The following is a 27,586-nucleotide window of genomic DNA, read 5'->3' on the forward strand; positions in this document are numbered from 1 at the left end:
GGGCATATTTACCCTCATTATGCAGGTAAGAAACCGAGGCCAGAGACCTCTTGCCAAATTCCACAGAGCTGATAAGGGGCAGAGCCGGGACTCAAACCCAACCGGGTAACTCCACCATCTGAGCTCTTCACTATTGCAGCTTCGGTCCCTCCAGCCCTGGCTGCACAGAATTGCCTGGGAGGCCTCTGCACAGGCCCCACCCTCAGGTTCTGATCTGACTTGTCAGGGCACAGCAGGCACAGGTTTATTAGCCATTTCTCCCCCCACCTCCGCTCAAGTGACTCCAATGTGCAGCCAAGACTGAGACCCATTGCTCTTGTCTATGTACAGCAGTAATTCAACTAGGAAAGGCATCAGAGTCACCTGGAGCCCTTGGAAAACAATTTTCAGGCCCCACCCACGGGTTCCTGAGTCAGCACATTTGGTGCTAGGAAATGTGCATTTCGAACAAGTCCCAGGTGATGCTGCTGACCTGTGGACCACACTTTGAAGATTGCTCTGGAAGCAAGAGCTAGTACTTCTCTTAACAATATACAGCAATTAACATTTACAAGGTACATCGCCCCAGTGAATTCTCACTTCTTTGGATGGTCCAAGGAGATAATGTCCTCTATAAAATGAAGTGAAAACAGATACTCAAGTGTCTTGGCCAAGTTCCTATAGTTTGCAGGTGGTATAAAATCTTTGTTTCTTTTTTTTCTTTCATTCTTTCTTTCTTTTAAATTTTTTTTAGGATATTTCTTTGGCTTGTGCTCAGGTTTTTCTAACATCTAGTTCAACGCCCCTTCCACTATACTAACACCAGACTCTAAGTTCCAGGAGGCAGGAACCTTGTCTATCTTGTTTTATCTTATTCTTCCTGAACTTAAAACATAGTTGGTGCTCAACACATATGCTTGAATGAATGAATCACGGTGTATAAATACAGTGAGATATGGGTCCTGAAGAAGAGAAATGGTAAGACGGGTTGAATATACCTCATACTAAAGAATTCTAATTAGAAGCATTCAAAAATAAAATGAACTGCCTCGTTGGAGAGACACGAGCAAAAGCCAAACAGTCAAGTGACAGAAATGTCACTGAGCAACTCTGCACTCCCAGGTGACCTCCATCATCTTTAAAAGCTTTTGCAAAGATAAATTTTAATTCATATGTATTTCAGTAACATCTTCCTTGATAATTGGTCAACTTGAAGTATAAATCTACCTTGATAACTGGTCAACTAGTCTGCCAACAGCTTCACTATTTAAATTTAGACTCATTACTTCACTCCTGTCTCTCAGTTTCGCTGAACACAAAATGAAGGGGTTTGTTCATCTCTGGGGATCATCTTGCGAAGAATAAACAACTAACAGATGTATCAAAGTACCTGAAATGCATGCGATGTCTGTCTGTTCTCCTTCCTGCCATTCTGCACTGCAACTAATCCTGCATCTAATTGATATTTCCATGAAAATTAAACTTAAGGAAGGACCAAGAGCAAATTCAAATTCACACTGATCAGCTTTTTGAATGCTATGCCTTTACCAGTTTAATTACTGGTCTATCATTTTTTTTTTAAATCCATGTTTCCAGCAGCCACATGTTGGGCACCCATTATGGACAGAGAATTGGGAAATACAGGGAAAAGCCACACCCAGTCCTGCCTTCTTGGGTGCAAAATTTCGTCTACCACTTGCATCGTTTAAAGACACCTGAGTAATGTCAAAGGGTTCATCAGAATTTATTAGTGTAGAATTCCATGTTTAGATATTGATTTCAACAAGGAAAACCACAACACAGAATAATAAAACCAGGAGTGAACCAAGATCCAGAGGAAAGTTCTCAATTTTTAAGATGCAGGATATGAGGTACCAAGGTTCCATCTTTATGACGGGCAAGAACATAGTGCCCACGCCTAGGACCATTTCACTGACACCAGAATGATAGGAAAGGGTCAAGCTGAGAGTGGTTCTTAGGCAACAGCTTGTCAAAGTCACCAACACTGTAGAGTCTTAGGGGCTACTGGGAGATTTCTGAGGGGAAAGGATAAGAAACTGAAACGACTCCCAGGCAACAATACAAAGCCCTCATTTACTTACATGAAGCATTAAAAACTGTGTTTTCAGATACAATACCCAAAAATGAGAGCACATGCAGTAGCTATTAAAACATTGTGAGCCTCCCTTACTAATCTCACAAAGATGACCTGAGGAGAACCAAAGTGGAGATGCCATTTGTGGAAGAGAAGATGACACCTTTGGCCTCATGTTGGACAATGCAAATGACCAAATGACCTCATCAGCACGCAGGAGGTCCAGACACAGGACAGGGAGGCCTGTCAAACACTTCAAAGCCAGAGCTGAAAAGCTGAGATGGGTGTTTGTTGCAGTGATTCAGCTCCTACACAGATTCTAACAGTCACATCCAGGTGCATGTTAACAAGGCTTTCCTTCCTTAAGGAATCTCAGACCCGCTCACGAGCACACACTGCCTAAACTACGGAGCAGCTTGCCGAAGACATCACTGCAAGGACAAAATGTCAAGAAAGCTCCCATTTTATTTTTCCAGTTCCTACACACCTATCTGTGGCTGAGGAGGTTAGGGCTGAAAGGATTAGAGGTTGAAATCACGTAGCTCACATGTCCCAAAACATGTCCAGGAATCACCTGGAGTGCCTATTAAATGCAGATGCCCAGGTCTGACCCCCAAGCATGTGGTGTATGAAAGGGGAGAAGCCACGCCACCAGGGCTCCGCACACCGTGCCATTCTAAGGTAGGTGGTCCTGAGATCTCTGTTTGAGAACCACGGACCTGGTCCAACAGCTTTTTTTTTCCCCCCATAAGCGAGAAAAATAAAGCCCGGAGAAGTGCCTTGACCAAGTCCAACTTCCTAAGCCCAGGAGGAGGAAATGTAAGCATAAATAAAAGCCTCGGAGTATAATTCAAATTATTGAAGGGCACAGTCAACCCTGAGGGCAGCAGGCAGCAAGCTAGCTTCTTAAACAGAGCCTCTCACCAATTAAAACAAAACAAAACAAAAAAAACCCTGCAAAGAAAGAACCTTCCTGGAAGGAAGGCTGAATAGCAAATACCAGTACGTAAGTTAAGCAGGGCCCCTACGTTTCCACAGGACTCTGTCCACACTCCAATCATACTGTCACATGTGCTGTCATTTCCGACGCACCTCTGACTGTGAGCACCTGCAGGACGGGGACAGAGTCCCATCCATCCCCGCCTCACGCCAGCGCACAGCAGGTTCCCGTGAAGGTTCTGTATTGTCAGATGAAAGCTATTGCCACCCTCTGCCTAGAATCCCTTCCAAGAGGCGGGTCCACCTGGCACATTTCTCTCCCAGCCTTCCAGCCCCAGCTCAGGTGTCATCTCCTCTGAGAAATAGCTGCCCCTCCCCCACCAGACGCAACCAAGTGTCCCCTCCTCCCTCTCCCAGAGGACCCTTATTGTGGCTGCACTACCCACCATTTATCAGTTGTCTCCCCAGCCCAGGCTGCCTTTCCTACCCTCTCAATCACAGCCTTCCATTTCCAAGTCCAACAAACCTTCAGGCTTTTTTGAGAGTTCTTCCTATTCACATTTTACCGCTACGTAATAAACCAGATTTCCTGTTTCTTTCTTGTGTTTATTATGCACAGGATATTTTTTCCTAGTGCCCTGAGAATTATTCCCATAGGAAACATTCAGCTCCTTTGGAACTTTTTTGACACTAAAACCCTCTTCCCTGAGAACCTTCCCTCGGGGGGCATAACAAGGCTGGCAGCCGCTGATAAGCCCCCGTGTGGGGCAGGGGAGCAGCCAGGCACGGCCCCGAGTAAGGCAGTCGGTCAGCCTGGCTCCCCCACCCACAAGCCGTGCAACCCACCACGGCCAGCTTCACCTTCCTGGGCCTCAATTTCCCCATCCATAAAATAATAATAATAAGACCTAACTTAAGAAGTTGTTGCCAGGATTGAAGGTAGTGACTGCACAATACCTAGCACAGGGGTCAAAGTGGGTAGCCCCCAAAATTTGAGCTGATATCATTATTTCAACTGCTTTCAGGCACAGCCTCTGTGAAGGTGGGGACAGCAAAATATTTTTTTTCTCATGCCTGCAGAATTCTTTCCATAGGAAACACTCAGGAAGGCCTCCTGCCATGGATAACTACAATCACGGAGGAGAAATCAGAAATGAAGGGGGCTGCTTAGAGACCTCAGGAAGGCAAAAGAAAGGAGGACTCCTCTCCTAGGGCTGAAAGGCCTCTCAAACACTCCAGTTCCCTCACTCCCAACCCGCACAACCTACCCCGGTGTTATCTAAGACAAGTCACTGAAGCTCAGTGAGTGTCATTTCCTCATCTGCACAGCAGAGATAACCTTACCAACAGCCCGACTGTGCAGGATGACGTGAGGCGGTGTTTCTTGGCGTGTGGTCTGCAAACCACCTGCTCACTGGGCCCTGGTGGTTGCCTTCCCAGCACCTAGTCCCCTTCCTTCCTTCCTAACGGAGCCCCCATTTGGTTTGGGTGCACACCCCTCCTCCAGACAGTGCCCAAAGTGGAAATGCCTTCAGTGATTCGCTCAGGGATGGATACATGACCCAGCCCCCGCCAAGAAGGCAGCATGGACGTGCCTGAGGTAGCTTCTTGGCTCCTGAAAGAGCAAGCCAGAAATCAATCTGCGTCCCTCTCCTTTGGATGCCACGTGTCTGACTTCGGAAACGCTGCAGCCATCTTATTCCCAGCCTGCAGACAAAGCTAGCGCCAAGGCGGGCCCGCCTGACAGGACTGCGCGACTGAAACCGTCAACCCTGAAACGCCCCCTGCCTCAGGCTTCAGAACTGCCCCACGGCCCAACTCCGGGTGCACAACGCACACTGCCGTCCACAGAAGGGTGGGTCTCGCGTGGTCCAGTGCAGCACTCCTGTTCCAGAGGCAAGGATGCCCCTGTTAGCCAGTCTGAGTTGGAGTTCGTCCCTTGTTGCTGAAACGATCCAGGTAGGACCTGCAGAACCTATAGAACGTGTTAAAAATACCGATTATTGGGTTCCACCAGGGAGTACTATGCATTTTTAACGAGCACCCAGGTGATTGTGATGCTCCCCACCGTTTAAGAACCACGGCTTTAATGGAAGATAAAGACAGCCAGTGTGACCAAGCCCATGTCCACACTCTCAGCTGGTCCAAAATGGACTTACCAGAGAGGCACCGTTCACCTGCCTATTTCCTGTGAACAGCTACTGCAGGAAGAACAGATGAGGGGAACAGAGAGGGAAGTGTGGGTTGTCAAACAAATGGCACCTCTTCACAAAAAGCTGCTCTGCACAGTGGTAGGAAAACATCTGCTAACGCTTGGCCAGAACCCCCTTCCCTGACAACCCAACTCTGTTCATTTCCTCAGCAGTTACAGCTGGAGACGTTACCTGGAACCTATTTCAGTGACAACCACAGCACACAGCAGAGTGGCTCACGGCCACGCATCTGGCCATCCTGGCTCTCCCAGGGGCCCTTTCAGCTTTATTAAAAGGTCATTTTCCTGGCCTGGCTATTTCTTATCCTGGACTGATCACCCTCTGTGGCACCAGGAAACTGCAAGGGAAGTGTACTTATTAGAAGATAAAAGAAGGCACTGGCTGAGCCCTAAGGTTGATTCCTGAAATCACTGTTTGAAATGTCAAAGGTGCAATGCCCTTAGGGGTCACACCCCCCTCATTACAAGGGAGACACCCAAAGCAAAGAGGGGTGGCACTTGGGGCTCCCCTTCACACAGCTCTTTCTATTGGCAGTAGTCAGAGTTAGGAGGTTTCTTCTCATGGCAATGGCACTGGATGGAGGGGCGACAGAGACAGCTTAGCATGGAAAAGATCGAATGGAGGGGCAGGCCCTCATTTACAGAGGCCTTTGCAGGGTACCAGTTGCTGAGATAAACAAGGCCCATTCACTCACCTGTCTCTGCCTCCCACAGCAAGGGGCTCATCCTGTCCGTGTTGTGCATTGCTACATCTCTAGCACAGGCGCTAGCACCTGCGGCATGCTGGCTGTACTCAGTGCGTGGAGGGAAGCACTCAGGAATGCTAGCTGATGAAATGGATGAATGGCTGGATGAATGGCTGGATGAATGACAGCTGATGGCCAAAGACCTCTAGCTGTGGAATCAGGGAAGCCTCCATAAAGGGCTAAGCATCAACCGGTAAGCTGGATCTTGAAGCATTTACCCAAGCAGAAATGAAGGGAGGACCACTTCATCCAAAGTGCTTAGTACCATGTTAGGCAGAAACCTGGTGCTTAATAAGTGCTTCCTGGATGAATTTACTACTGAACTGGTTTTCCTAAGTGTAGGAAGCTGGCTTCATTTCCCACAGCCTTTGTTTCTCCCTAGGTAAACAGAAGCCACTCCTCGATAGCAATTAAATTCATAAACCAAGGAAAAGGCAACTGCCTCCCACAGTCTCTACAAACATTTGTATCCAAAGATAGCTTAGCGGAATGAGGATACTCCATTTCTACTGGTATGGAGTGTTCCAGGCTATATTGTGACGTGACCCCCAACCTCCGCCTTTCATGAGTACCTACATACAGAAATACCAGAAGAAGACATAAGGAACTAATGAAAGGGATTATAATCTGTAGGAGAATGTGTCATTTAGCACCTAAATTAGGACACTTTTGAGAATGAAAGAGGGTATTACTGATCGTTCACTGGCACAAAGAACGCAAACTAGGACTGCCGTGGGCCAACCGGAGTGCCTGCTCAGTCCACCTCGTGGGGTCCAGGCTAGGGAGGGAGTGAGGGTGAAAAGGAAAATTCTCTATGCATATATTTGTATAGGGTTTTGATTTCTAAACCATGTGTATATATATAACTATTTGAAAATGTAGTAATTATTTTAATAGGAAGAAAAACAGCCCAAGAATTTAGCCTTCCAACTCTCTTGGACAGAAAAAAGCTCATTTAGGGGCACTACTGAATAGCCACTCTGAAGTGCATCCCTAGATATTACATGAAGTCACTGCTCAGCAGCACACCCCTTCCCCAGCGCACAAGCAAACAGCTGTGAGAGGAGAGCTACACATGGCCTAAAAAGGCTCTGACTTGCGGCGCCAGCTTGCGAGGGAACATCAGGGAGTATAAACAGTGTGACGGACAGAAAGCAGTTCAGGTTTTACACAATCATGGCAACAAAGTGAGATTGATTCATGACTGAATTAAGCTCTTTATATTGTTTCTACTTAAAAAGGAAATGTATTGACTACAGTCCTCCTCACAGATTTATCTTTCCTGACATCAAGCACATTCATAACCTATTTTAAATTCCAAGGAACAATGCTGGGGTTTAGGAAAGTGAATACCAGTGAGTTTCACCAGAACGTTTTAGAGGCTGGGGAGGAGGTCCTTTGACTTTTAATTGCTCAGGAAATATGCACATGTATTTTTTTTTCCCTTATCAGTCATAACTCAAGTTAGAAAAACTCTTATCCAGGATGCCTGAACTTTAGGATGGGTCTTTCTTTGGGACAGCCACTTTGGAGCCTCTTAAAGACCGTGTGTGGTGCCACTTTGGCCTTTAGCCTCTTTTCTAGCCATCGGCTCCTTTCACACTATGACTCCTGGGGCTCAGGCCTGAATTACCTGGACTGGAGAATGCCTCACCCCCGCCTCCAGAAGGTCAGCTTGACCATGGCCCACAGTAAACCCTTCAGGGGCTCCACATAGCTTTCAGGATTGCAGGACCATGTAATTTATCATCCACACAGGGCCACTTGAGAGTGAAAGGGGGCATTATGACTAATCACACTGGGACAACAGGCAAAGCCACCTGGGGAAACTGGAATGTGAGGTCATCCGACCATAGGAGAAATCCAGTCTTGAATTTAGTGAATCCAAGACTCTCCACCCTCTGGCCCAGCTTCCCTTTCCAGACTTTTTGCACCCTGACCACACCACATGATCCAGCAATGGACCTGCAGTTACCCAGCCTGCCTTGGGCTTCACTATCTCTGTGCATCTGCTCACACCATTTCCTCCTCCTGCCTCCACCCTGCCCCGTCCCCAGCCAGTCTGTAATGTGCCTCTCCTCCGTCTATGCAGGTCTAACTCCCACACTTCTTTCAAAACCCAAGTCCAATGGTACCATTCTCCACTGCATTCATTGAACAAACCATTTCTGACTGCTCATTAGGCTGTCAGGCACAGAGTGGAAAAGACTGAAAAAATTTCACCTCTAATGGAATTTTAATTCGTGTGTGTGCGTGCACAACTACGATAGCTGGTACCAAGGGTGGGTACTGGGTGATAAGCTGGGGAGTCTCCTCCATTTTGGTTTTGTGCAGCCACACCCCACACTCCACGAGGCTGGGAGCTCCTTGAAGACAAAGCCCAAGAGACCTGCCTTACAGCCCTGCTGAGCCCACCACACACCTTTGGATATAGCAGGCTCTCCCCAAACATTTACTGAGTAAAAAATTAATACAAAAAACTTTATTTAGAACAAAGACGGTTTCCTAACAACTACTTCTGAGTTCTCCATGAATCTGTGTGGGATGGATCCAAGGGGAAACTGAATTCCCACTGACCTTAAAGAAACACCCCAGGTCCTACAGTTGTGACTCTCATCCGACACTGATGCTGGAAGGGAACTGAAGTCACCTGATTCAACACTATGTTGCTTCTCCAGAGGTTAAGTGACTCACACATCCAAGGGCACACAGCTTGTTAGTGACGGATCCACTGGAAAGGTCAGAAGGTGACGGTGAGAATTTAATGACGGGATAAACGACCAAAGGAGTCACTGGGCAGAGGTGTCTGGAGGAGGGAGGGGACCCTGGAAGTGGGCGTGGCTGAAGAGCTTCGAGGTGGAGGTCTGGGTTGGGGTCTGGGCGACAGGAAGGAAGGAGGGATTGTTCCCCTCGGTGAGGCTGCAGGGAAGAAGGCACTTTGGTAGGGAATTTGGCAAGGACAGATGGCAGGGCTACAAAGGGAGGTCTGCTCTTGAGGCAAAGTCTTACCTGCTGCTGTACTCCACCCGAGAGAAGCACGCGGACACACCTTCTCCACGTCTGACCTGGGAGAGGGGCCTGGAGTAAGAGCAGGTGCGGGTAAAGCAAGGCTTTTCTCAGGACTTCTCACGCAGTGCCCCCCCTCCGGCGAGGGGGCTGCTCGATCTGACCTATGGCACCGCTGGCAATGCTCAGGCAAAGCCGCTCGGAAAAGGTGAAATCGAGGCCAAATCCTGGGACTTCCCCAAATTTGTTTGCCTTCCTGCCCTCAGTGGCATGGGGCAGACTAGAGCTAAACAGTAACTAGCAGCAAAGGAGCTTGGCAGCGCCATAGCTGTATCCCAGCACATCTGCAACACGTGTACCCCTTTCTCAGGCCTTTCCCATGGTGTGTAGTCATAGCAACCACTTAATAAAGGCACTTAAGTAAGAAAAAAATGGACAATTAACTGGACCTGAGTTCTTATTTTAGTCACACACAGAGAAACAGCCAAGTCAATTCGCAGGAGCCTGCACAAGACCCCACCCTCCCCATCCCCACCTCCCACCTGCCCCGGCTCATCTGCAGCCCCCAGTCACCCTGGCCGGCCACACCTCGCTGGAACGTTTCCTCCTGGCCTCTGCCTACCACCACCACCACCCTGACCCCTCAGAGCTCTGTCAATGAGAAGCCCAAACTGCAGACATTCATCAATGTCCAACATAAGTCTCTGGAGCTAAGGGAACAACTCCAGTGCCTCAGATGGGCTCTCCAGATGGCCTGCCATTAGCCCTGTGCTCCGAGGTCAAAATACAACCAGGTCCCCAGAAGGCAGCGTCTCCCGGCCTTGGCACATTGACATTTGGCGTGGGATACCTCTTTGCTGTGAGGCTGTCCGGTGCATTGTAAGATGTCTAGGAGCACTCTGGTCTCTACCCACCAGATGCCAGTAGCTTCCCCTAAATTGTGACAATCAAAGATGTCACCAGACACAGTCAGATGTCTCCAGACATTTTCAAATGTCCCCCAGGGTAAAATCGCCCATGGCCAAGAGCCACTGCCAAAGGGTGACCTTCCTAAATGTTCTATTCCATATGTCCCCAGATGCTCAGGCACCTGGAGCTCTGAGTCCTCTGAAAAGCATAGAGATCAAAGGCAGAGCTTTGGATCAGGTGGACCTTGGTTAGAGTCCTGTCTCTGTGTCTTACTAACTCTGTGACATTAGGTAGGTCACTCAGCCTCTTTGAGCCTCAATTCCTTCACCTGTAAAATGGGAACAACAAAACAGCCCCTGCTTCACAGGGAGGCCATGGTAGTTACATAAAATGGCACACAAAGATTGACTGGGACAATGAGTATTCAGTAAATGTTAGGGATTATTTCCAGGCCTGGAACATTCCTTTTAGCCAAGCCTAGAGTTTAGTCTTCTATTTTTGTGGCTTCTGATCTTCCCCCTCCTTCCTATGCCCTTTCCACCTGTTAAATGCCTTTGGTCTTAACCTTTGGTCTGAAGGAATCCTTCCTGCTGGTTCAAAGGCATCTGAGGTTAAAGTGAAGGAACACACACACACACGCACACACACACACACAGAGGACCTTTCAGATCCAACCCTGCCCAGACCAACTCTCCTGACAAAGGTTTCCATTGTTGTCTATAAACAAACTTTTCCACAGGGAGGACTTAAAAGAGCCAAAAAGTCTCCAAGTCTCCAGTCTCTTCCAGTTCTCGTCCCCATTCTGTCCCTGGCCTTGGCATATCCCTTCTCTTTTCTGGGCCTCAGTTTCCTAATCTGTGAAACGAGGGCTGATGAGCTCCGAGTGCCCCCATCCCCAATCTCTAAGACACTGCACGGCACTGGAACGCTGCCACACACACGGCAGCTGGACCCACGTTTCAACTACATGCTTAACTGGGAATGAGGGTCATAATGACAAATCATTCTCTTTTTCCCTGAGTTCCACCCAGGTCAGCAGAATATAGAATTTGCAGAATGTAGAAATGAGTATTGGATGCCACTGGAGTCAGGGACCCGAGTAAAATGAAATCCTGGCCTGAGACCTGGGACACATTAGTTCATCTCTCTAATCCTGCTGCCTTGTCCATAAAATGGGATGATAAAAGAGGCAGAAATGATGTCAAGATGAGACAAAGATCAAGAAAGCTGGTACAGAGCTGGTATGCACACTAAGTACTCAAAAAAAAAGTATGCCTTCCTTTTGTGGACTCTGTTCTAAATTCTGTAATATAACTCCCTGCCATTCTCCTCTGGAAAGCCTTTCCCAAGGTCTGGCCAAGCCTCCTCTGCCAGGAAGGCTTCCTGCAAGGACTCTGTTTCTAAAGGTCCAAAGCCATTAAGTTTCCCAAAGACTGGCTTAGGGAATAGGGGCGGGGCACTGGGGAGAAAAGGAGGGGAAGGAGTCCACCAACAACCAGCTCCCTGCCCTGGCCGACTCTTTCCTGTGAATTCAGGACGATGAGCTACCCTTCCCTGTGCGCCCCAGACTGGAGCACTGACCTCAGCCACACCCCAGGAAGACAAGCAATGGGACTAGGAGGTTTCTTCTCTCAACTCCATGCGTTAGCCTCACAGATCTCCAACCCAGACCCTTCCCCTTGCCTGAGCCCTAGGACTGGGGTGACTCCACTGTGTGAGATGAGCTTGAACCCTGAGGCACAGGGGCCTACTGATAAAAAACGGAGCTCGGGAGATAAGTTGGCCAAGGTCTCCCAGCTAGTTCAGCGGCAGGGCTGGGGTTAGAACAGGAGTTTCTGGGCTCTCGACACACCAAGCCTCTGCCCACACCCTCTTTCCCATCTGCCAGTCCCCCTCCTGTCTCAGGTGTCACCACTTTTCCAGACTAGGAAGCTTGCAGTCACCTCCACCTCTTCCCTTGCCTTATTTCCCTCCTCCTCTTACCACCAAGACCAGTAACCCTTCCCTGATAAAAACTGCACACGGGCCCACCACCGGCGGGCTCCCGTCAGCTCAGGACGGGGAGCGCAGGCTGAACTCCTCACAAGCCCATTCTCGCCACCAGGGCCAGATGCCCATTCCTCCCACGTGCATTTATCATGTTGTCCTCCTGTCCAACAACCTGCCCTGGCTCCACTGTCCCACTGGATTAAAACTCTCCTGCCCAGCGCGCCCAGCCCCCAGGAATTAGCCCACCTGGTCTCACCCTGCTCCCCTGTGAGCCGCTCCCCTCTCTCCTGGATGACCTCCTCTCAGCTCCCTCTCTAGACCTGTGCCCGTATCACTCCCGCCCTTTGGCAAGCCTCACCTTCTCCCCTCTCCCCTATGCTACGGTCCTTCCAGGCTCAGTCCAAGACCCCATCCACGAGCACCGCTCCCCCGACCTCCACGGCCCACAGGAGTCTCTGACTCCCCTCACGCCGCCCCCACTGCACAGCGGCGGGCCCAAGCCTGGAGCCGCTGGCCTCTGCTGTTGCTGTGCACCAGAGCTGCTAGAGCCCTGCCCCCCACCAAACCGCGATGGCCACGCGGCACCCTGGCCGTGTTCCTTCCATCTCCAAACTCGGCCTGGCATTCATTCCACAAATATTATCTGAGTGCCTCTAACATGCCAGAAAATTCTTGTCCTTGCTCTTGAAACCCTCCTCATCATTCAAGGCACTTACTGAAGGCCCCCTACTCTGTGAGTCTTTCCCTAACCCACCTCTCCCACCTGCAACCCCTGAAGCCTTCACCTCTCCACCTTGGGACCTCCTAGTCGTCCTCATGCCAAATGTCCCCCCGTGTCCTCCCTGAGATCCAGACCTTTTCTTTACTCATGGCTGGGCCTCCCACAATACCCTATACCAATAAATGCTCAATGAATCGCTTTCACAGTGAACTGAAACAAAATCTCTCCAATTCTCAGGCCAGTTTGGGCTTCTGGGTGGCCTCAAGCTCCGTCCATCCAAACGACCTCTTACTGTTCTTCCAAGATTGGATTTGGGCCCAGACTGTGTCAAATGACCTCTTATCATTCTTCCAAAATTAGGCTTTCCTCTTTAATTACACCTTATCTAGCCATACTCTGTGTGGGTTCTAATTACATAATTACTTCAAGCTCTGGGACTTAAAAACAAAAAAGAAAAGAAAGGTGTGTATATGATTACACAGGTAAGTAAATACATCAAATATTCCTGTTTCCATATACCATACTCCATTTTCTTGCTCATATATGATTTTGTAACCCAGAAAGTAGAGTCCACAAAGGCATTTAATGACATTAAGGTAAAAATCTCACTGGGTGGGAATAGATGAAGGAGAACTTTATGGAGAAGCCTTACCCTGAAATGGGCCTGAAAGGGGCTTAAAGCCAGGCCCCAGGCCTCTCCCTTTCCCCTCTGCAATGAAGAGAGGGGACTGTAAGACCTTGGGCATGGCAGATTTTTAAAGAACGGCAGGCCTGATGCCCTCTCACCAAAATATCCACCCTCGTCTGTATTCCAGGTACTCACTGTGCTGTCGCACGCCTAAGCACATTTGCACAGGTCTCTGTCCCCTGCTAGACTATGGCCACTCTGCAGACAGGGGCCCAGGCTCATCCATCTTGGTATTCCCAGTGCTCAGTCCCTTCCAGTACCAGAAGGGGCTTCGAGCAGGCCCTCCTCCTGCCTTATACTCCAGCCTTATTAAAATCTATGCCCTCTCCCAATGTGCTAAGCCTTCCTCTGCCACCCTGCCTTTGCATGTGCTTGTCCCTCTGCCCCGTGCCAGGAATACCCTCCTTGGTCTGGTTCCAGTTCCCCTCCTGCGTGGCCCCCACTGCGCCCTGTATGTGCCCTAACTTACTGCTTATCACACTTTGGCATAAAAACCCTTTCACATGCCTACCTCCCCCTTCAAACCATGGTCACCAAACTTTTTGATCACACCTTCCTATTAGTAAAATAGCGTTGAGCATGCTTACTTACCCGTTAATTATAAACCTGTGTTATAAATAGGAGAGCTACATTGTTCTATATTTGCGTTAAAGAATAAATAGAACTTGAACTGATAATTTTTTTTTCCTGCCCTCCATGGTGTCTTGGGAGCTCACCCCACTGCTCTAGGTTAGAAACAATGTGAGGATAGCAAGGGAGTTTTATTCTCTTTGTATTCTCAAAACAGAACCCAAAACTTAACAAATGAACTAATTCACTCCACAGATAGAGAATAGCTACCATGGGCCAGGCACATGCTAGGCTCTGGGGGTAGAAGGGCGACGGGAAGCGGCCCTGGCCACTGTCATCATGGATCCTACAGACGGGTGCAGTTTGACAGGCAATGATTTTCTAAACACATGTAACAGAGCAGCTGAGACGGATGCTGCGAAGAATGCTGTGTCCACAGCCACCAAATCATGAGCCTCACACAGGTGGGCTTAACCTGTTCCAGAGGGTCAGGGAAGGCTGCCTTCTCTGCTGCTGCAGGTGAAATCTGAAGGATGAGCAGTACTAACTAGGTGAGGGGAGGAAAGCGCACTCCAGGCTCAGGAAACTGTACTGGCAAAAGTCCCGAGGCTGGACGGACGGGCACCGGCAAAAGTCCCGAGGCTGGACGGACCGGCGTTAAGTGCTGGGACTAATAGAGGCCAATAAATGAAATGAATGAAAAGCCACTAAAGGAGGGTGCATTCCCTTCCTCCCACTTCTCCTCTCCACTTACCAAGACCTCCGAAGGGGTCACCCAGCCCTGCCACTGCCCAGTCCTCCCAGAGTCAGGCCCCCCCACCCCTTCCGAGGAGCCCAAAAGCCCCAAGAAGACACTCCTGAAAACCATGCATGTTGCCATAGGCACCACCAATCAAAGCCTCCTGGGCAGTTTAATTTTTTAAAGAGTGTGTTAAATATTTTACATCACCTAACAGCACAGCTTCTTCTTTGCCTGCAATGGAAAGGAATATGCCATACTCCCTGAATTAAGGATTTACACAAAATAAAATGCCAGTCTGAAAGACAGTCTGTAGGTGTGCACCTATTATCAACGGCATCCTCGAGATGTGCTGGTTGCCCAGGTTCCTTAAGGGAGCAACCTGGGGAATCTAGAACCACAGCCATGAAACTCCTCTCTATTGGAGCTTCTCTGAGGCCAGGAAGGGAAAATTATTTACAATGATGCTTCAGGTGAGTGTTTAAATAGCCCATGACTTGAATAATTAAAGACAAAGGCAGGACCATAGACTGTAATGCAGGCTGGCGGGCGGCGGGGCTCCTGCCGCAGCAGCTGTCTTGAAGAGGAGCTATATCTTCTATCAGTGCGCAGGCATGACTAACATTTCCCAGCTCCTGGGGGCCTCGCCCCCTCACACCTGCCAGTGCTGGCTCACTGATGTATCGTGTCCAGCATAAAGGCCCCACAAAGCAAATAATATAGTCCCCAAGGGCCTGAGGCTCTTGGGCCTGGCGGCCTGATTTCCAGCAACCACCACCAACCTGCTTAGGTCCCTGGCACGGCGGAATCCTGGCTTTCTCCAGCTACTCTGTCTTTTGTCCCTGGTAGGATTTTGCTTTCTCCAAGCCTTACTCATTTTGTCCTGCTTATAGCAGCCCAGTTCCTACTTTTTCCTTGGCTTCTCCATCCAGATCCCTGGCCTGCTCTCAAGCCCACTGCCCGGGCCACTGGGGCAGCGGCTCAGATCTCCCAGTTCCAGTTCCGGCCTCTCTTACCTCATCCCTGGCTTCCAGATCCTGCCCAATCTCTTATCACCTGCATCCTGTGTGCACGGTCTATAAAAAGAGGCCCAAGCACAGAAGAGTCTGCGGTGTATATATGTTACAGCCATCTAACACCAATATACCATACAAATGTTTCCACTTTCCCCCTGTCATTTTGCTACAAGCAACTACAACGCCTGACCATCATTCTGTGCTCACAGAAAATAGTCACCCAACACTAGGTCTGCCCCAACTAAAGACAAACATGAAGTAGAGAAGCAATCTGCCAATATATTATCTACTCACCTGTTGGTCAAAGAAGCTGCCTATATGCACAGACACCAGGTTCCACGCAAATCCCAGGCAATAGGAGAAACTGTTTGGATTTCACAAGGTATGTGCTAGTGACCCTTCATACTAGGAAACTGAGCTCAAAGGTCAGCCTGCAGGCTCATGTTAATAATCGATGCATAAGGCATTATATAAATGAGTAATGAGTTTTCGCATTGACAAGCAGGCAGGAGGGCAATTCTGGGATCTGACTAAGCGCCCATTCCTGTCACAGCTGCGCTGAGCTTGAACATCACCCATGATGGAAAGGCATATATGGGAATGAGGTTGGCCGAGCCAATCATAGGTTAAGGTACAAGTACTCAACACTCCTGATCACTGGTCTTGGTACTCAGGCTATATTTTTATGCCACACTGAGAATCCAGGTCGTCAGGAAAAGTCTCCTTGCAGGTCATTCCTGGGTCCGTGCCTGGCCTCTCTGTACTATCTGCCCTGTGCGCCACACTTGGGTGAGGCAGGATGTCCATGGGTTATGCATGTCTAGCATGGCCTCACTACCCAACCCCTGACACCTACTTTGTCTTACTCAAACCTTCCTACTTCAAAACCTGAAACAAATGTTTGACTGCCTGCTGAGAAGAGAAGAGCCTAGCTCTGCTGGTGTCAATGAAAAAATCAACTCCAAGAGGGCAGAACCCATGTCTATGTTGTTCACCAACAGTTGTTGAATGAACAAAATGAAACTGTGGCTATTGAGCACCTCTTAAACTAAAGATCCACACATAAGCAGGCATTCACCTATCAAATGCAGTGCCCTCCCACCCCTGGGGCTAAAATCTTCTCTTCATCCAGCAAAAGGGGGCACCTTAGGACACACGGCGACTTGAGATGGACCTGCTTGCAAGACTGAACAATGATGGGAATGCAAATCACCACGCAACAGAAACCTCAAGAAAGGGCCAAGGTCCAAACTGCTCGATTACCTGGGCTTCTGTCCTTTCTCTCTTCTGCATTCCTTTGGCAATTCCCTCTGCTCCACGAGGGTGATGGTAAATGTCTGTGACCCCACCCCCCAAGGTGCAGGTGCAGAGGGGAGAAGGGATGTTTGGGGACAGAATAAAGGGCTGCCAGCAGAGACAGACCAGGAAGAAGGAGAGATCAAAAGGATCCTTGTTCAGAGCACAGGGAATTCAGAGGGACTCAGGAACATGCGGGCATTTTTACCTCAGCTCACATGACCAAAGCAGCCCCTGGCTTAGAAACACTCAGTTATGTGTCCTTCTCCAGGTTAGTTCTACAAACACAGCCCTGCCTGCCAATGTTCTTTTCCCATTCCACAGTCTCCATTTGAAAATGCCTCCTAGACTCTACCAATAACTTCACATTCTCAATATAGCAACCAGCAACATGGAGTGATTACTATGTGTCAGGCACAGTTCTAAGGACTTTCCTTGTTGGATTATCTGATCCTCCCCACAATCCTGTGAGGTTAGCACTATTATTTTCTCTGTTTGACAGGTGAGGCAACTGAGGCACAGAGCAGTAACTGCCCAGGAAGCCTCAGAGCCAGGAGGTGAACCCAGGCGCCCTGCTGCCCAAACTCACTTCAGGTACAGGAGAGCCCAACTCGAAGACAAGAGATCTGTTCCCAGCTCAGGCCCATCAGCCCTACAACCTTAAACAAATGGGTTTCCTCTGCCTCGGTTGCCTCAGCTGTAAAACAAAGCTAACCACAGATGCCTGGTATAGTAGTTTCTTAGCTCTATAGTCCAGTAGGGCCCAAGAGAACTTCCTGGGGCGATGGAGTCGTTCTGTCTGTGCTATCCATATGGCAGCCACCAGTCTCATGTGGCTACTGAGCACTTGAAGTGTGGCTAGTATGACTGAGAAACTGAATTTTAAATTGTATTTCATTTTAATTAATTTATACTTAAAGAGCCACATGAGCCTAGTGGCTATCATACTAGAACACTCAGCTCTAGTCTATAAATTCCAGAATGGCAGGTGCCATTTCTCTTTGGTCATCGCTGTATTCCCAGAGCCCAGCATCGACCCCTTGGTAGTCTGCTTAGTGGTCCTAGCACATTAGTCACAGGTTTGGGAAAACCAGCATAAGTTATGAAAAAGTACTTAAACATTTTTAACTACTATAAACACAAGATTATATCTGTCATTCATTTTCTTAGTTAAGATGAATCTGATTTTAACTCATAACAGTGTGAAGCTGATTAAATACATAACTATGATCTGTCTGGGGAAATAACTGTCCAGTGTCAGGGCTGTGGTCCAGAACTGCTATGTCTGCTGACTTGAAGATCAACTCATTAGCCTCCAGGCTCCGAAAGTGAGCCAGGGAGTGGGCAGCTGAACTAGCAAATAGCAAAGCCTCATTCTTCTAGTAGAGTCTGGGGGTTCTCACAAAGCAACTCACGCTTCCATATTTCTAGGTGGAAAAACCTAACATTTACCATATACTTCCTATGTATCAAGAACTGTGGCAGACACAGGAGATACAAAGATGACTTCGATATGGTCCTCAAAAGGAGCCCACAGTCTAGAAAGAGTAAGAGGTCAAATCTGCAGAGTCTTTACCTTGTGCAGAGCACTGAACTACAATCAGGAGAAAGATCTGAGCCAAACACAATCAGTTCAGTGACACATGCTATAACAAATGTATGTACCACGCTTTGCACATAGTAGGGACTCAGCGCAGTAAACTGAATCAAATCTTGACCAACAGCTCATTTTAAGGCTGAAGAAACCAAGACTCAGACAGGTTAAAACACTTCTCAAGGCGACCCAAGGAGTTAGTGATGGGGCTGGGGATAGCACCTGGGCCTTGTCACTCACCAGCTCAACAATCTATCCAGAGACAGGCAAAAATAGGTTTATAGTTACACTGCAATATACTTTCAAGTTAATAAAGCTGTTGTAATAATCATAATCTACATGTCTTTTTTTCACATGAACAATGGTAAACCTACTTTTGCCCACCCCTGGATACTGTCTCCTGACGCTTCTTATTGGATAGCATGGGCAGAGTAGCAGGGTCTGCCTGTTATTATGTCTATCTCAGAATAAGCCATGGATTTATTTTTCCAAGATTGTGTGTTTGGGACTCTTGAGATCTGATGACTAACCATATGCATACCATCTTTGAAACACGCATTCAATCACTCAACATAGATTTCTTGGGAATATACTATATATCAGGCACCAGTTAAGGGCTTGAATAAAGAGATGAAACAAACTTCTGGTCAAATCAGAGAGTTGAATAGCCATATTTATCTCTGCTCTCTCCCAGAACCCCACTAAAAGGGAGGGTTTTTTTTAATAGAAAGGAGACAACGCAGACAAGATATGTCAACAGAACTCTGGAAGACAGAGAGCTGACCACTGTGCAGTAGGTGGTTTAGGTTTCTGCTTTATCTGTTCTGCTAAGTGCAAACAGGAGGAAACCACTCAACAAGTGGCAACTTATGCCACAGAAACAGAAGAAGGTGCAGGAATTGGCAGCACCAAGGACTGTGAGAAGCAGGAGGGGGTCTAAATAGAGGACAGCCTGCTAAAAGGTGGTGCAAAGAGCAATCAGACCACAGAGTTGCTCTGCAATCTGCTCAGTCTGGTGACTCCCCTCCCTTAGCTTGCAGAAGGTGACAGCTCACTGTTTAGGCAAATCACATTAGACACTCTAAATTCAGACACAGCTGAGGGAGGTAAGGAGAGAGGGGGACAACTTTCAGAAAATAGATGGATTGAGTGAAAGTCTACACACCAAAGTGGGTATCCAGCCTCCTTCCCCAACAAGGTTCCCAAAATGGGGGACAACCAGGCTATTACAGCCCCAGACAAACTCCAGGAAAACCCAACATCCACAGAGAAAGGCTCGGTAGGCACTGGCACCTAAGGGTCCCCAGTAGGGAAAAAAGGGGGACTCTCTGTTGGATCACACTACAATGAAATTAACAACCCCTTCCTTGTCACACAGATGCCCTATCAGCATGTTGGTGTCCACCCTTAAAATACAAATGGACAAATCAATGATCAGCATAACGAAAGGATGGCTCCGACGGGAAATACGGTAACCAAAACAAGCAGGAAACAGGACTTGGAGGAAAGATAGACAATGTGGGGAACATCGGAAAAATGCAAAAACAAAAAAACCCAAAAACCTATTAGAGGCAAACTTATTGCATCCATGAAATAAGAACAGGATGTATTTAAAAGAAAAAAGAAAAAAAAGTGAGCATTCAAAGAACAGGGAGTTCTAGAAAGTAAAACTTTTAAGTATGTTTCATGCAAAACCATGAAAGTATAAATTTAAAAAATAAGAAAAGGATAAAGCTGAAGATTTCACTCTAAAAGAAACACAAAAATAAAGTGAAAAACATCAAAAAAGAGATTTTAAAATTACAAACTTGAACCAGTAAGTCCAACATTCAACCAATATAAGTTCCAGAGACAAACACAGAAAATGGAGAAAAGGAAACTGTTAGAGAAAACATAAAAGAATTTCCAGAAACTGAAGGATGTAAATCTTCAGTTCAAAAGAATACACCAGGATGCAGCACATTTTTTAAAGCAAGAAAACTCCAAATACAGAGAAAGAGAGAAGATCCTAACTTTCAGCAAGAAAAAAGTAGGTTACCCATAAATGATGAAGAATCAGAATGGCATCCAAATTTTTGACAACAATACTGAATGCTAGAAGATGGTGCAGCAACGCTTTCAAAATTCTAAGGAAAAATGGCTTTCAGTGTAAAGTTCTAGACAAATCATACCACAAGCTGAGTGTGAGTATAGAATAAGAAGGTTTTAGGCATGCAAGTTTGAAGTGATCAGCTTCCACAGACCCTCTCAGAAACTCCTGAAGGAATAAATCAGGAAAGAGGAAACAGGATGCAACCCGGAACAAGACCAGGGAATCCCCAGGCTGAGATACCACCCCACGCCCAGAGGTCAGTAGAACGGAGGAGAGGAATGGAAGCCTCCGGGCGCAAGGTCTCTAAGGGAAAAAAACTTAATAAAATTAAAAGAAACGTACATTAAAAAACAGAGATGTTTTAAAAGGCTATCAGAGACTCTGGGAATTTGTAATACGTACATAGAAAACTACATAAATAGGGGGGAAAAAACTAGTTATTTACTCCAAGAAAAAATGTACAAGAAAGAAAATATCATTATATGACTAAGGCCATGAACATGATTTACGCAGACAAAACAATGTAAGCATTGAATATTGGTATAACCAGAAACCGTGATGGGATGACAGGGAGGAAGGGGAGTATGTGGAGCAGGGAGATGATAACAAAGGGGTAAGGGTTCCTCTAATCCATAGCAGGATATGAAGAAATATCTAAAATGAAGAGTCAGGAACCAGTATTGTAAGCAGGTAACTTACAAATATGATAGTGATCTAAGGAGAAATGACTAAGAGCAGTGGAAGTGACTGTGGTAGGCAGAACGGCCCCTCAGAGATGTCCATATCCTAATCTCTGAACCTATAAACCTGTTACATGGCAAAGGGGAATGAAGGTTGCAAAGGGAATCAAAGCTGCTAATCAACAGATTTAAAATAGGGAGATTATCTTAGATTAACCAGGTGAGCCTGAAGTAATCACAAGGGTCCTTAAAAGTGGAAAAGGGAGGAAGAAGGCAGGAAGGAGTCAGAGGAAGATGTGACTGTGTTAGAAGGGCGGAGTGATGCAATGGAGGGCTCGTCTGGCCATCGCTGTCTTTGAAGATGGAGGAAGAGGGCCATGAGCCAAGGACTGCAGGTGACATCTAGAAGCTGGAAAAAGCAAGAAAGATTCTTCCCAAAAGAGGATGCAGCCTGGCTACCCCCTGGATTTTAACCCAGTGAGACCCTTTTCAGACTTTCAACATACAGAACTGTAATATAAACATCTGTTGTTTTAAGCCACTATGGTGGTGGTCATTTGTTAACTTAGCAATTAATAGAAAATCATGTTTGGTGACTGACGCTGAGAAGTGGATCACCAGGATGAGGAGGGGAGTGGTGGTATTTGACTTCTAAAACTTCGTATGTATATATATGTCACTTTGATACAAATTAAATTTAATTTTAAAAGATGAAATGCATATTCTCTCTTGCCAGACCTCACAGTCTGATGGAGAAGCCCAACAGGAAGCCGACTGTTGCTATAAAGCAAACTCAGGAAGAGAAGTCTCTGAGATGTAAGGGGAGCCTGAAAAGAGGGGAAGGAGTCAGCCAGATAAAGGAGAAAAGGTCTTCCGGGAAGAGGACAAGTCCTGGTGTGGGGGAGAACCTGATCTTTGGGGACGTGGAAGAGATAGGAAGGACCGGGACCCCAGTGGGTCTGCCAGAGCCAGCAGAAAAGGCGGGAGCGGCCCGCAGCACCGCCCCAAGCGGCCCACGCCCCACTGCTGGCTTCTCCGGCTGGAGCCCACAACCTGCTATGCATACTTAGGAGGCACATGGACAGGTGAAGGCCCAAGAAAAACACATTTTCCTGGACCATCAATTTTACTCAACAGTAAAGTGTTTTAAATGCTTTCATACTAAAACCAGCCCATATTATAGAACATAAAACTCATGTGAATTTTTAACCTAAAACCGGGAGATTCAAGGGGACTTCTTGCTTAAGAAGCCCATTTTACACACTAAACTTCCTGCTCTCCATGAGCACCAAGACTCAATCTCTGTAATTAATCAGGAGAAAAGTTTAAAGGGCTACGTAGCACGCATCCATCAAAGCATCCAGGACTTCACACCAGTCAGTGGCTGCCTACCTTCCCTGTGTCACCACAAGCCACCCTGTGGGTCCTAACCAACACTTCAGAAAAATGAGAAGCAACTCATTCTTTTCCAAAGGAGTCTGGGTCATTTTTCTGGTGGGTGGGTTAGTTCAGCCTGGGAAAATAAAGAGAAACCATTACACTGAATTTTTCAGAGGGAACAACTAAAGGATCCACAGAGACATTTTCAAGGCCTGAAGAGCACTCCTCCCTCACTCTACACATTACGAGAATCAGCAACAAGAGCCCCAGCTCCACCATCACGATCCCTGGCCCCTTACAGCGCAGGCCTCTGTTGGAGAATACCATTGCAGACGTGCTTTCCAGGGCAGGAAGTCAAGAAATAGGGCACATCTCTTGGGAAAGGGTGTCCCTTGTGTCCACAGTACAAGGGTGGATACTTTTTCCATTGTTCATGCTGTTTTTGTTATAAAAACAATAGCCAGATGACAGTGAGCCAGGATTTTTTTTTTTTTCTATAAAGAGCCACTACTGACCACAGAAGAGGGAGGTTGGGGGATCAATGGAAGACCACACAGAAGTAAAAAGCAATTTAATTGGGTTTGGTTTGATGGTTTTATGTGTAAGACATGTATACACACATTCAAAAAGAGTGAACTCAGCTGATTTCAAATTAAGAACAGAGAACATGAAATTTTAATGACACAATAAATTTATTAAAATACACTACAAAGCTACATCATTGACAGTAAAGAAAGGATGGGGGGGGCAAGGAGAAAGGTACAACAGGAGAGAAAAAGAAGCGTTCAGAAGAGGAAGATGTGGGGAAAGGATGGAAAGACAGTGAGGCACAGGGACAGACACGCACGCCTAACCATCTGCAAAAAGAAGGAACGACTAAAATACACAAAGATACTTTCTGGTGCTGCCGAGCTAGCCAAAGTAAATTATAGTGTATGTGGCCAGCTGTTGGCTTGGGCAATAGACTTCAAAGTATTATCACCTATTATGCCTTTGAATGGTTACTGAGCTGGTTAACCACTGTGTAATTGCTCATTGAAACATTCTGAGACTTAGTTCAGGTCACAGGCCAGAAGCTCCCCCCAGATGAGCTACAGTTCAGTAAGTCAGTCATCTCCAAGTATCTCCTCTGAAAGAGAGGACATGAAACACTATCGCATACAAAGTGCAGTGAAAGGCAGAGGAGAAAATGCTGCTTGAGCTGAAAAGAAATTCCACGGAAAACTTTTTTCAGTTTCTGCATTTAAAAAAAAACCCCAAAACTGGGTCTTCAGCAGAACTGGGTCCAACATCAGCATTCTCTAGCATCACCACCAGCACACCTGACTCCCCACATGTTCAAGTTCTGTGTGTCCCAGTGGCTCCAAAGGCCTCAGCTGGCTGGGATACAGTGCCGCCTCCACACTGCAATCTCAGGGTCAAAGGAGAGATCCCAAGGAGACTCCGAGTGAGTCCCGGGCCCAGGCTGGGTTCTGAGTCCACCCACCCTCACCTTTGTGTAAGTCAAGCCTCTCCATAGTTAACTTCACTCTAAGGGCTGCAGAAATCTGCTATTTCACAGCTGATAGAGTAGCCCCTTCCAGCTCCACCCTTGTCCCCTCCAAGTTTGGTGTCTGTGTTTTCTCCTTCCCCATCCGACCGGTCCCCATCCTCCTCCCCAGCCTGTTTCTCTGACCTCCAACCTCTCCCTTCTGCAGCCCCTATGTCTTCACTTTATTCTGTCTTAGAATCATTTCTGCTGGAGGAGAAATGCAGATGAGAGCTTTAGAGATGAGATACATCTAGAACACAAAACCTAGAATCTGTACCCATCTGGGATTCTACCCCCACGCTGCATCTTGCCAGCTGCATGACCTCAGACAAATCAGCAAACCTCACAGCCTTTCATATTACTCAGGGACCGAGGGTGAACCTGGCAATCATGGAGGTCTCTTCCAAGTCTCAGGTTCTAAGTATCTAAACAGTCACCTGCATGACCACAGGTTAACCATGAGTTAAGCACACACAGAGAGAGTGAATTACAGTAACTCCCTTCCCTCGGCATTCTCTCATCCTCCCCTCCCCCGCATCTGCCCAGCCAAACACCCACTCTGAAGGTCTGTGCCTCTCACTCTGGGCAGTTCTAGCTCTGAATTATTTACATTCAGTAAAACCTCAAGAATCACGCTAATCAAGAAAAAGGTGAGTCTGAATCAAACAGAAGCCTGAGTCTTGGAATGCTCCTTTCATGTCATTCAGCAATATTGTGGATTTAACATCAGTTTAGCAAACAGACAAGACTCTAAAAATGCTACCACAAACTGTGCTTTTGATTCTAAGAACAGTAATGTCATCAGGAACCCTGGAAAACAGTCTGCTCCAAAGCCCTCCTCTTTACCAAAGTCCAGAGAGCGGAAGCCACTATTAGCCTTAGCCGAAAGCGCAAAGCAGGTTGGTGGCCAGGGTCAAAGCCAGCTGTCCTGCCTCTGGTCCAGAACTCCTCCACCAAAGCTTTTTGAGAACATCCATCTCCTTTTTCATAGAGACAGAATAAATCCTAAATTACCAATGAGTGCCCTCTACACAGACTCCATTTCCATGTCTGGGGAAAGGTCTAGAACTAAATCTGGATGACCAGATGTTTTACTAATGCTGCCTAGTAAAAGCTTGCTTTCCTGAGCTTTCCTGAGCTTGCTTTCCTGAATGGACAGAGAATGAACCCTGCCCATTCATTCTCTGCAAAGAAAACCCTGGACTCTGTTATCTATATTGAACAGTATTTTGGAGAGGGGAAAAGTGGGGAGAGCTGAACAGTTCTTTGTTCTGCCAGTAAGGAGCATCTTTCTGCTTGTCCTTTCCCATAATAATGCCTACTTCACCCCCCAATATTCCCAGTCCCTTCTGAAAAGTTCACAGCAACTCTCCAACTAGAATTTTTAAAAGCAGTTAAGAGGAGGAGTCGGGCCAAAAATGGGTGGGTGTCTGATGAAAGATGATAATACCCTCCCTTCTCTTCACCTTATGGGGTAGAAAGCATTTCTTTTCAGTTGCTAATACCCTGCAGGGAAGTCATCAGAGCTAGTTCAACTCAGGGCCCTCCAGCTGAGAAATGAGCTCTCAGCAACCCTTGCAAAACTAACCTTTCACTAACCATCAACTCTAACAGCATCCAGGGCAAAGGTGCTAACAGACCAGCCCCCTTCCCTGCGGACCCCTCTGGCCAACAGCAGGAGTCTGAGACATCCCCAGAGCCTGGCTGGCAAGGACCTATTTAAGGCAGCATCAAGAGGGTGGGGCAGAAAATTGCTGGCAGCCTTCTCCTCCTCCACCTCTCCCTCACAGCGAACACACACACACCCCCCCACCTCACTTCATAGATAGTCATCTGTCTCACCTATGCCTCTTTAGGGCTGTAGATCTGGAGTCCCCAAATGTCCAGTATGTGTTTTCTGTCATTAATGTTGTTGTTCCCATCTGGAGCCCATCCCTCTTAATCAACCCCCTTCTCTTTGATCACCACCAAGCCAAAAACACAAAATTGGATCTAGAGGAGCTCAAAAACCAAAGAGGGGAATGAATACAGACAAGCCATCTCTGGCCTTCACTAATGAGAGGAAAAAGGGCGCAAGTGGGGGTGATGTCAGATGCCTGGCATGCCGGATAGTTCCATGATGTCTGTAAATGAACCCCCCTCCTATTGACAGGGAAATCAATTTAGCTAATTTCAGCAGGTCGGCTCTGTGACAACAGGAGCATCTCAGCGCTCAATTTAAAACAAAAATCCAAAGGCTCGGCCAGAACATGCTGGGAAAACCCAGGGTCTGGATAAAAGGAGCACCTTTCAGTGGGATCCCGTCTGCTTTTATGTAGCAATGTAATAGCGTAATAAATTCTGTCTGCCTTAAGAAAGCATGCACTGGCGAATTTCAAAGCCATCTTACGACAAGGGATGCTGGGGGATGCAGAATTCGACAGCACATTCCCCCATGCAAGGAACATAATGACTTCAAGCCTCTTTCAGCCTCTATCTTGAATGGGGCTACTGCTTATCAAGGAAGCCTCGTCGGAAAGCAGCGAGGGGAGAGCCGGGGATGCCCGGGGAATTCGGAAAAAGGAGTTGCTTTCAGTCCATTTCGGTGATGAGCTGCCAGTCACTCTAGAGGATGAAGGAGCACGGCAGATGGGCAGACACGGTGTCCTCAGACGGACACACACACGCGCGCGCGCGCACGTTCAGGCGGGTCCTAGGCCAGACCGGTCGTCCTTGGCCCCTCCCGCCGCCCTCTCCTCCAGAGGGATGCTGATGAATGAAAACACCTGAGATGCCTCCATCCTGCCGCTCGCTCCCTTCCTTCTTTCCCTGGCTGCAGCAGAGAAGCCTCTCCTCGGCAGTTTCACTTTACAGACCAAACCCACCCGGGCTTTGATGTCGCCTCCACCCACCCATATTGCAGCCAGCCTGAAGCAGGAGGACGTTCTTTCCTGGCAGAGGCCATGATCGCACGTAGCCCCCACCCACCAAAAAAACCCTGGAATCTCCCAGAACCCCCGCACCCTGGGGAACTTTCCTTGAAAGACCAGAAGGAAGGAGGGTAGGCCAAGGGGGCCACGATTTCCCTGTGACTACGGGGGATGCTCTGGGGGAGGGGGTCCCCAAGTCCTTCTAACAGCTGGCCCTTTAAACGCGCCTCCTCCGAGCGTGGAACAAAGGCGCCGCCCGCGGGGGCCGGGCTGGCGCACGCCCCCGGCGCCGGCGCCGCCGATCGGATGAGCGCAGGCTGGCGGGCGGCTGGCGCGGGCTTACCTTGCGGGTCGCCGGGCGGGCGGGCAGCGCGCGTCCTGCCCCACTCGCACTACACGCTGCAGTTGGCCCCGCTCTGTTTTTCTGGGACTCGGCGCTGACTTCACCGACACTCCGCGGCGGGCCAATGGGCTGCGGAGGCCGCCCCCTCATTA

The sequence above is a fragment of the Pteronotus mesoamericanus genome, unplaced genomic scaffold (assembly GCF_021234165.1).
Source record: "Pteronotus mesoamericanus isolate MK-2021 breed Mesoamerican mustached bat unplaced genomic scaffold, CSHL_Meso_final contig_657, whole genome shotgun sequence".
NCBI lineage: Eukaryota > Metazoa > Chordata > Mammalia > Chiroptera > Mormoopidae > Pteronotus > Pteronotus mesoamericanus.